General features: G+C 32.5%; 1 long non-coding RNA gene across 2 annotated transcripts; it reads left to right on the top strand.

Annotated features, from left to right (window-relative positions):
* Positions 1 to 890: 890 nt before the first annotated feature.
* On the top strand, positions 891 to 2,436 carry LOC114270027 (uncharacterized). 2 transcript variants are annotated; one of them, XR_014331013.1, is made up of 3 exons: positions 891 to 1,544; positions 1,742 to 1,793; positions 1,985 to 2,436. It is a non-coding gene; the product is annotated as an uncharacterized LOC114270027 (long non-coding RNA). The 2 variants fall into 2 exon arrangements; XR_003631822.2 differs by lacking the exon at positions 1,985 to 2,436 and having other exon boundaries at positions 1,742 to 1,894.
* The last annotated feature ends 8,579 nt before the right edge of the window (positions 2,437 to 11,015 follow it).

Below are 11,015 nucleotides of genomic sequence, written 5' to 3'. Positions count from 1 at the left end.
ATCAATTTTGGCTTCTGTGGCTAATAAGGCATTCAATTAATTTCTAAAGTAGTTTAAATCAAACAGATTTTCCTACGGTGAACAGATAGAAGTTCAAAACCACATATATTCACACAGATGGCATTCAAAATCATATCAAACATATAATCACGATCACAATTAAGATTAAATAGCATAATATGGACCAGGGTTATCACACCTGATCTCTCATTGAAGTATCGTGGCTATCCTACTACAGATTTAAGCTCGAATCATTTCATGGGTCCAATACCACTAGTTCCTCCTAATGTAACACTTTTGAATCTCTCCAAAAATAAGTTCTCGGGTTCACTTTCTTTCTTATGTGCAAACACGGGTATGAAGCTCACCTATCTTGACCTCTCAAATAACTTACTATCAGGAGAGCTTCCAAGCAGTTGGGTGCACCTCAAAGCACTATCCATCATTAATTTGGCATACAATAATTTGTATGGAAAAATTCCGAGCTCAATGGGTTCCCTAGGCCAGATTCAAACTTTGCACTTGTGTAACAACAATTTCTCTAGGGAAGTTCCTTCTTTACTAAAGAGATGCACAAAGTTAATAATGATTGATCTGGGAGGAAATAGATTCACAGGAAAAGTACCAGTATGGATAGGGGCACACTTAACAAGTTTAATTGTTCTGAGTCTACGATCCAATGAGTTTGAGGGAAGCATCCCTCGACATATATGTCATCTTAACCAAATTCAAATTTTAGACTTCTCCCAAAATCGTTTATCAGGAAACATACCAAACTGTTTTGACAATTTTACAGCCATGGTGGAAAGTAAGAGTTGTAGTTCAACCCTTTCTTTTTATTATTTGACATTTCTTGGCAAAGGTTATGAAGGTGGCAGCTACATTGACAATGCTTTGGTGCTGTGGAAAGGATAAGAATCGGAATATAGAACTACTTTGGGACTACTAAAAAGCATTGATCTTTCTAGCAATAAACTTGCTGGGAAAATTCCTAAACAAGTTGGGAGTCTTGTAGGGTTGGTTTCTTTGAACCTATCACAAAACAGTTTAACATGAAATATCATCCAAGAAGTTGGTCATATGAAATTGTTGGATTCTCTTGACTTGTCTACAAATGAGCTTTCTGGCGCAATTCCTACCAGCCTCGCTGATCTAAATTTTCTCAGTGTGTTGAATTTATAAAATAACAGGTTGTCAGGAAAAATCCCAATAGCACTCAATTGCAAAGCTTTGATTCCTTTTTATACTCAGGAAACCCTGAACTTTGTGGGCTTCCACTTCCAAATAAATGTCCAGGAGAAGAAATAGTTGTGGAACCTCCAGTTCTTGTTCAAGAAGATGATGACAAGTTTATTACCACTGGATTTTACATTAGTATGGGGCTAGGTTTCACCCATGGATTTTGGACAGTTTTTGGCACTATGATTTTTAACAAACCATCTAGACATGCCTATTTCGAGTTCTTGGACCGGATAAAGAATTGGTTTTATGTTACAAGTGCACTGAGTATGGCTAGACTGCAAAGGAGGCTTCAGAGGTAAACGGTAAGTATTTTTTTTCAATTTTGTTGTCTTATCTTTTTGTGTCTTGATCTTTGCTAACAAGTTAGACATTTTTTCTTTTTTTCTTCTTTTTTTTTTCTTCAAATCCTGCATAAGCTGATTTAAGCACACACTTACTATTTGCTTGAGTTTTGTGGGTTTTCTTAGGTCTATTTTATAATTATAATACACATGTGCAGGTCTATGTTGCAAGCAATCTTCAGCTCATTGGTCTCAAGATCTATCTATATGGTAACTTCTATTGCCACCCTAATTTTTGACCAAGCAATGGCTTGACATCCACTATATGTTTAGTTGTCATTGATAAATAAAATGATCCAAAAATTAGCTTTACCTTCTGATCCTTTTCTGTTTGATTATATCCAACTTCTATTCCTATATGCATTTTTTCTTTTCTTTTCTTTTCTTTTCTTTTCTTGCAGAAGTCATTCACTCCTACAATAATTTTGCAAATCTTGTAATAACAGTGATGACGATGTGCTATGCCACTGCAAACCTAACAAAAGCATTAAAGTTGTGCCATAGTTATTCAATGATACTGAATTAATCCTCTGTTTATAAACTATATTGATGGCTAGTCAATATTTAGTTGGCTTTAATATAACTGATAATCACATTGTCGTTTTTTTATTTTTTGTTTTTTGTTTCCATTTTTTTGCTATGTTTTCCAGGAAGTTAGTCCACGCCTAAGAGACACATGAGCAGCGAGTTTAGAGCATACGGAGCTATCAGCACCAACTGTTACTAGGCCCTCTATGTATTTGTTGAAATGATGAAATAACTTCATAAATATTTATTTTCATGTGTAATTGTATTGTGGATTGTGTGTTTGGATGGATTGCAATATGTTTTTTGCTATGAAATGTTTGTTTTATTACAAGTCTAGTTAATTTTGTAAATTATTGAGCATGACTATATACTCATGACCTGCTTGTTGTATGAAAATATAGCTTCTATTTGGATGAATTTATTCTACATTCAAGAAATTAATTAAAAAGGAAAATGCATGAAATTTGTTTACTTGATTTTTTTTATATATTTTATTTTCTATGGGTGGATATGCCTCGATAATTTGTTATTGGAAAGTCCAATTCATATTTTAATAAATACTAAAATTGAAATAAAATATATTAGGAAAAATTTCACTGTCTTGTCAAAAATTAAATCTTAAAATTTTAATTGTTTCATCTTAATCCATGCATTCTTATTTTTATTTTTATTTTTATTTTTGGTTGGGAACATGGATTTTTAATGATTTGCCCATTCACTTCCGTCTAGAGGGTGCAATGGAGGACTTTTTTGGAAAAATTGCAAATAAGTGATATTTCTACAAAATATTTACAAATTCATGGAAAAACTTGAAAGTTTAATTATTAAAATTGATAAACTTATTCATCTATTTGTAAAAAAAATTTTGGAAACTTGCACTGAAGTGCAATTTCCCCCAAAAAAATTTCTTCAACAGGTGTCATGGATTTGAATCTGGTAACAAAACAAACTCTAAATTTTTAATTTTATTAATTTAAACTCCAATTTTTTATTTCTTAATAAATAAAAATAATAATTTTAAGTGACAACTGCATTGAGGACGAGACGGTGCAAAGGAGGCTTCAGAGATAGAATGGTAAGTATCTTTTTATTCAATTAACACATTGTTAATGTTAACATGTTATTTTGTACTTTCAAGTTGGTTTACAATTATTTTTTTTACCTCTCACCTTTATATATATTTATATATATATATATATATATTTATATTTCTCCTAAATTATATTCAACTATAGTAGAAAACCCCGTGCAATGCACGAGAATTTATTTTTAAAATGAAAAATTAATTTTGAGTTTTAATACTTTATGTGTAAAAAAAATTAATAATTGAAAGTCAAATACAAACAGATGTGCTAATGACTGATGAAAATTATTGTCACTGTGTGTAATCTTATGTAAAATAGGCTCATAAGAACAGTTTCTTTTAAAGTTTAAAAAAATGGTATATTCTCAACCTGAAATCAAATTCTCATTTCTGTTAATCAAATTTACCAAAAATCAGGAAATTCACTTGTATCAAAATATTTTTTTCTAAAAAAATAAAATAAAAACAATGAAAATTCTATAATATACAAATTATGACTTGTTATATAACTCATGGTGTATTATTTTAGTTATTAATCGAAAATACCTTTACTAATTTCTTATGTTTTTGGTTATGTCTAAAGTGATGTATTGGGTCTTTAATTATATTTCAAAAGGTGTTTGATTATGATCTATTATAATATTTTTATATGACAATATTTAAGTATTTTATTACACAAAAAAAGTGTTTAAGGTTAGTTGACTCAAAGGTAGGATTTATACCAATGGGGGTTGGTCCAAGTGGAAGGGACTTGGGTCGCTTAAGCAAAGATCTCGAGTTCGAACCTTTGTGGATGCAGCAAACCCCCTTGGAAGAGGACCTCGCATATGCGCCCGGCAGCTTCCTCGGCGGATTAGTCCTGGGTCCAAAAAACCTGGTGATACCGTGGGAAACCTAAAAAAGGCAGGATTTATGCTTATACCAGTAAAATTGTAAGAGTTATTGACATTAATGTAGAAAAAATTATAAATTCAAATCATAAACAGTGTCCTCAAAAAGAATCAGACACAAAATCTAATCTTAATAATTTCAATTCTCAAAAGGATTTTGATTAATTATATGACACATCATAATAACTGCAAATTTTTTATTCTAGTCCAATTATTTTTGCATATCTTTTGTGACAGAGCTCATGAAGGTGCATTATTAGTAATACTATTAAGTCAAATTTTTTATTTAAGAATTATTTAAGAAATATCAATGAGTGTCTTAAATATACACAATCATTTTCGATGAATCATTAATCTTTAATAATACTCCACACTATTTATCATTTAACACCTGTCTATTTATCTTCTAAAACTTAACAAAAAAAAAAAAAAAATTAAGTTCCATTCGTTTAATCAATCAATATCAAATTGGACGCTACACTTGTATACAAAACACTTCTAGAAATGTGATGTTTGACAAAAAAAATCACAATAGAGTTAATTTTAATTAATGTAACGATATTTTATACTATGATATGTGTTATAAAAGAATAATTTTAATTTTAATTTTAATTTAAAAATAAAATTTAAATTTTTATTATTTATTTTAATAATTTTAGTCTTATCATTCTATAAAAGTGTTACTTGAATACTTATATATAATAACTATCATATAATGATTTTATATGATATATATATATATATAATTATAAGATAATAAAATAAACACTCATTTTGATATTAAAAATAATAGTTAAATTAAAAAGAGAATTAGTAATATAAAATTAAAAGTGATTCTAATTATTTATTTTTATTTTTATTTTTATTCTGAAAATAAAATTATGTATAAATAAACTACACAAAAAAAATTTAAAAGATTAAATATAAATATTTTGTGATTAGATAAAGAAGAAAATACAAACCTTAAAGGGAAAATTACCGATAAATCCCAAATTAGGGAATGTTGTTCCATTTGGTCCTGTATTTTTTTTTTAAGAATTGTTTGGTCCTATTTAGTTGGGTAGTGATCTTTTTATTTGATTTGATATTGTTAGAGTTTACATATTTATCCTTTTTATGAGATTGAGTAGATTCTAGGTTAATGTGGTTTTTGTTCATTTATGGTAACACATTTTTACATTTCCGTTGGTAATATATTTGATTCAGTGATTTATGGAGGGATTGGTTAGATTGTTGATGTGGATTTATTTGGCTATGAATTTGATTTTGCTAGTCTGAGAATTCTATCGCGGTGTTGTGGGTTTCGGTGCCGACAGTATTCTGATTTTTTTTCCCCCTCAAGGTAGGTGCGTGTGTGTGTTTGTTATCCTGATTTGTTTTGTGTATATGTGTTTGGTGTCATGGGTAACTCGTGTGTGTGTGTGTGTGTGTGTTTATTTCGGTCAGAGGATAGAGGTTTCTGGCAACGTGCTGATTTGGGTTTTTTTAATGTTTTTTTTAAATTGCAAGCATGGAGGTTGGTATTTTGTTGTTGTGTACATATGGCCTAATGAACGTTGTCGTTTGTTTTCATCAAGTGCTGACATTCACAGAGTTGATTAATGGGATATGTGGGAAGTTTGATGGGTTGGCCTCCGACATAGTGGTGTTATTGTTCGCTATACTTGGATATAATAAGTTCAAGGTGTTGGAAAATTGGTTTTTACAGGCTTATTTTGAGCCAACTTTGAGCACAAAATTGAGTGGGGTCCACTCGTCTTTTGGGGTGGGTCCGAAGAGGTGACTTGTTTCTTCGTCAAAACCATTTATGAGTGAATGAGAACTTGACGTCGTTTTTGGGTTCGTAGAATTGAACATTTAAAAAATTAAATGTGGGTTTCCTTTTGTAACGCCCCGCCTTTTTATTACTTGGATTCTATTATCAAACCATTATTATAGATTCAATTTCAGAGATAACATACGGAAACTCTTTAAATTTATAAGAACACATGAATAAAGATTCTCTCATCCGAATATAATATTAATGCAACAAGAGTTATAATTAAATAAATTGCCCGTAGGCTTACATCTTCTAAATGAAGAGAAAAGGTTTAACCCTTTTACATCAATGGCATTCTGCCCACAAACAAAAGGCCCCGTGGCCAACAGGTAAAGAAGATCCATGACCTTGGAACACTTCTCGACGTTCACCTGAAAAAGGATTAGCAACATGGGATGAACATAAAGTCTAGTAGGGATCTCAACATGATCCTAAACAATAACAACTTACAGATAGCTATGATCATGAATGCTTAGTCTCATACTATATAAATAATGTGATGGTTTATACATAAATATACGTATATAAGAACTTTTCTCAAAATCATTCATTTCATTCAATAACATAAGTAATTCACTTTTCTTCCTTCTTGTTACCTTTTTCCAATATTCATATGACTATAACAAATTTTTGAAGAAAAACAATTTCACCAAGCCCATTACATTTTCTCTGACTTTCCAGACTTATACCTGATTTGCCTTTTTAAAACATGTTCACAAGTATTCAAAGTCTTTCACATTTTTCACAATCTCAACACAATACTTACGTCTGTTTCCAACACATTCATAACTATATAAGTATGCATTTAATACAAAAGGAAAACAACAAGCAATCAATAACTATCTGCTTCAACAATTGAGGCAATACGACCTTCCAGAATGATAACCATCATAACCCATGATATACCCAGATACACTGAGACAATAATGATAAATAAATTCTGCTCTACTTGCCTTAAGCACAGTAAGCCAAGGATACACCTTTCTACAATGAAATGCCAATTTACCAGACACTGGCTGGAAGGTAATGGTACCTCTGTCAAGTTTTCTAAGCGCTAGCTAGAAGGTTCTGGTACCTCTCATTCTAAGCACAACCAATTCTCCAGGTGCTAGCTGGAAGGTAATGGTACCTCTCATTCTAAGCGCAATATACCAATCATCACAACATGACAAAGTACAACCAACAAGTGTAATGCATACACATAAACTATTCAACACAATAATGTTATCCTCCACCGATGACCAAGGACAAAACCTCTAAATGTATGTATTTTAACACACGTATTATAATGATTCGACTCTCATGAGATTTTAAATCCAACATCAACAATAGTAAAATAAATATTCATAATCCAACCTCAAGCTAATTTCTGAAATTCACATATGATTTCCTTCTTTCTTTTTAAAATTCAATTCTCTTATTTTCCAAGTTAACATGCTCCACCCTTTATCCCAATCCATTCTTTTTATTTCACAAAATTAAATCCATGGATATCAAAGTCACAACCTAACTTAACTTAATATAATCAATCCAAAATAATTCCAAAGTTATAGTTAATTCTCCCTTTTAACTATTAACCCATTTACACAAACCATAATAACAATTTACATACATTATTCAACTTTACCCCTTTTTAATTCACCAAGTCAAAACATTAAATTAGGATTTTTTCTTCTTTCAACATAAACATGCTAGATTACTCCTCAATTAACCCAAACAACAATCAATTTAACAATCTCATCCCCAAATGACAATCCCTAGATCCCCTTTCATGATTTTCAAAGAAATCCATAATGGATATGATTTTTATGCAATAAAATCTATCACATATCTATCTATAGATGAGGTATTGTAAAGGAGCAACGAAATCCCTACCTCAAGATTCGAAGCTCAAGATTTGAAGCTAAAGATGAAGACCTACCTTGAAACTCCAATGAAATCGCAAAACAATCGGTAAAAGTCTTGATCTATGCTTGCTCTTCAATCATCTTGAAGGATTTGGGGTGAATCATGGGTAAATAGAAGAGAAATCAAGAGTTTGGAAGGTTAGGTTTTCAGGTTTGGAAGATGGGAGGAGAAGAGAGGGAGAAAAATACAATTTTTGGGCCAAAAAGTCACTTTATAATGTCTGTTAGCGACCTGGTCGCTCGAGCGAAGGAAACTTGGCTCAAGTGTACAAAAGAAGCTTTCAGATTCTCTGAAAAATGCACTATTCGCTCGAGCGAAGAAAAGCTCGCTCGATCGAACATGCTTCTAGCACAGAAACTCAAAATTCAACCAAGTGTAACTCTCTCGTTAGGACTCCGTTTTAGGTCGTTCTTGTGCCCAAATTGAAGCCCTGGAATTAAGCTTTCCAATGGTTCTAGCCTCACATCAAGATTCAAAGTATGGAGAGAGAAAATGATGAAAGAGTAAAAACTACTCAATAACATTTATTCAAATTTGAAGTTTCTGATTCAATCTCACCCAACCACTATGGTAACACCTTAACCAAGGTTCAAATAAAAACTAAGAAGGTTCTCAATCAAGGTAATCAAAGGGTCAAATATAGTTCCATTATAATAGGAAGCACATAGTGCTACACCTTGAAAGGCTTGTTCCACATTGAAACTTGAAAAGAACTTATGTATGTATATAAGTTCTAGGTAGCAACACTTGGGTTGGGCCCCAAGTTTGTAGAAGGAATGAGTTATGGAAAAAGTGAACCTTAGCCCAAACCACCATACGTGCGCGCCGCCGCTGCCCATCCATCCGGTCGAGCCGAGCCGGGTGCTGGTTATGGGTCGGGTCGATTCTAACATTAATTTTTTAGACAAAATTTATTTGAATTTTTTCCAAAATTTCTTGCGGGAAAATTTTTGTAATTTGAATTCGAAAATTTTGTCCATAAATTGTGCCTTTTTCAGATCAATTCCACAACAATTTAAAACAGTCCAAACAAGTCTTGAATCTGTTGCACCCGGATAGATTTAATTTTGAAGACTGCCCAAACAGTTTCAGCAGTTTCTGTAACTGCAGTAGTTAATCTGTTCAACACTGGTTGCATCTGTTCATTTCAAAAATTAAATCTGTGCATGTGTGTTTCATACCTATTCGGACCTGTTCAATCTGTCACCAATTGCTTATAAATTTAGATTCATTTCCAGCATTTGTGAGACCTGAAATAGTCTGAAAATCATCCAAAAAAAATCTATTCTCTTCTATTTCTTGCTCTGTTTGCATAAAATTCTTCATATCAATTTTTAGGAAAATTAAAGAGAGTATAGAACACAAGATTTTGTTCGCTATATAGGTTGTCGGAGTGCTACTACAATTTGTGAAGATCATTGTATCCTGGGAGATAGATGTCACTTAACCATAAGAACCGCCCCGCATCGGGGCAAATCTCTCTTAAGGACAGAGTGTCACACACTCGACTTGATTTTTTTATTTTTCATTCGGTTCGATAAAATAAATTCGGTAAGTTATTTATTTTATTTGTTTGATTTAGTTGCAATTTATTTATTGTACACACAATCTTCTGTGTACAATACAAGGTTGTGTGCAATTACGATGTTTAGAATATGTTGTCTCTTGCTAAGTCTTTCAGACTCGATCAAATTGATGTTTTGGTTCAGAAACAAAATGTAAACGATGGTGTCAATCGCAATGGCGGTGTTTGAGAAACCCACAGTCACGCCTAATGATTTCCTCATAGCACCGCCTACTGTCAAGCCCCTGCCAAGGAGGCTGAAATGGAAGAGGGTTCCATCAAGGGGTGAGGTTGTGCAAGGAGCCGATTTAGCCATAGCGTGTTTTAAGCATTGACGTTATTTTTTTCTATACTTTTTTTTTTCTGGGTCGTGTTTTCGGGTTGTCCACTAAAGTTGCATGTCCTTTTTTAAGTTTCAAATTTTGTTGAACGTGTTGACGTTGCAATAGCGCAAGTCAAATTATCTTACATGTCCATTTGGTTTGTTTTATAGACTACAATAATGATATCGAGTCATTTCGGGTGTTTGTTGTTGTTACTTTTAATTTTGCACATGTGTCTATTACAATAATATCGTACGATGGTCAATGTTAATGGTTTTTTTTTTTTATAAAAAAAAAACGTGCGTTTACAACCCTCATTTTTCAAAACATCTTGTCATTGTTATGTAGGGATAACAGGATATGGGTTTGACTCTCATTATTTACGATGGACGTAAGTTGTGATTTGTGTTTGTGACTACTATGCAATTTATCATTTGATTATGTCTTCCTCGTACTCAATGTATGGGTATGTCTTCCTCGTACTCAATGTATGGGTGTTTGTGGTGTTTTCTCCCATTGTTCCCTTCAGTTTTTGTGTTTCCACCCCCTTTGTTCGAATTATATATTGTGTGTACTGTAATCAAACTTGCCAAACGCTTGTCAATTACCATGAGTGGGAAAAAAACTCACATTCAGTGCATAACATAATTCACACCAACATTGCCAAACATGATGCATAACATTTTGTATGCTATTTCCATGATGTGTTATTCGGCGTCACACATTAGCATAGTGTTTGGGTACCTGTTCAATATTTCGTATGCAATATGCTTGTTTGTTGTGGTGTACAATTAACATGAACAAACGACAAACATTCCATCATTAATTACAACGCAATCAGTAACGACAACCTATGCAGCCAAACGTAATAGACAACATAAAATTGTGGAATTTTGTACTGTGCTAATTGTGCACCATACAGTATATCATGGTCATCTTCACTTTGGACGGATGTCATTGGTCCAAAGGATGTTTTGAAAAGTCAAGAATTTCATTCAAACATACACACGAATTATGCACTCAAATTGGGTGTTCGTCAAGATGTGGATAACAATTTGGACACAAATACTGTCATTTGTATGCCAACAAAACTAAATCCTATGATAGGTTCAACGATAAATAATAAAAAATGTTTCATGGTGATGCTGGCCATGTTTGAATCGTACATAAGCCTCAATGTGTTGATGTGGGGCATTTTTTTCATGGGTGATGTTGTTTTTTTGCACTAGAACGGCAACTTTGCTTACTTCTTAACAGCCAACCAGGTCGATGTCCATTCTTTCATACTTGAACCTCCCGTTCGTATCATGGGAACT

Source organism: Camellia sinensis, chromosome 1 (genome assembly GCF_055761805.1).
Source record: "Camellia sinensis isolate YWXY chromosome 1, ASM5576180v1, whole genome shotgun sequence".
Taxonomy (NCBI): Eukaryota; Viridiplantae; Streptophyta; class Magnoliopsida; order Ericales; family Theaceae; genus Camellia; species Camellia sinensis.
This window is presented reverse-complemented; position numbering and strand designations above follow the sequence as displayed.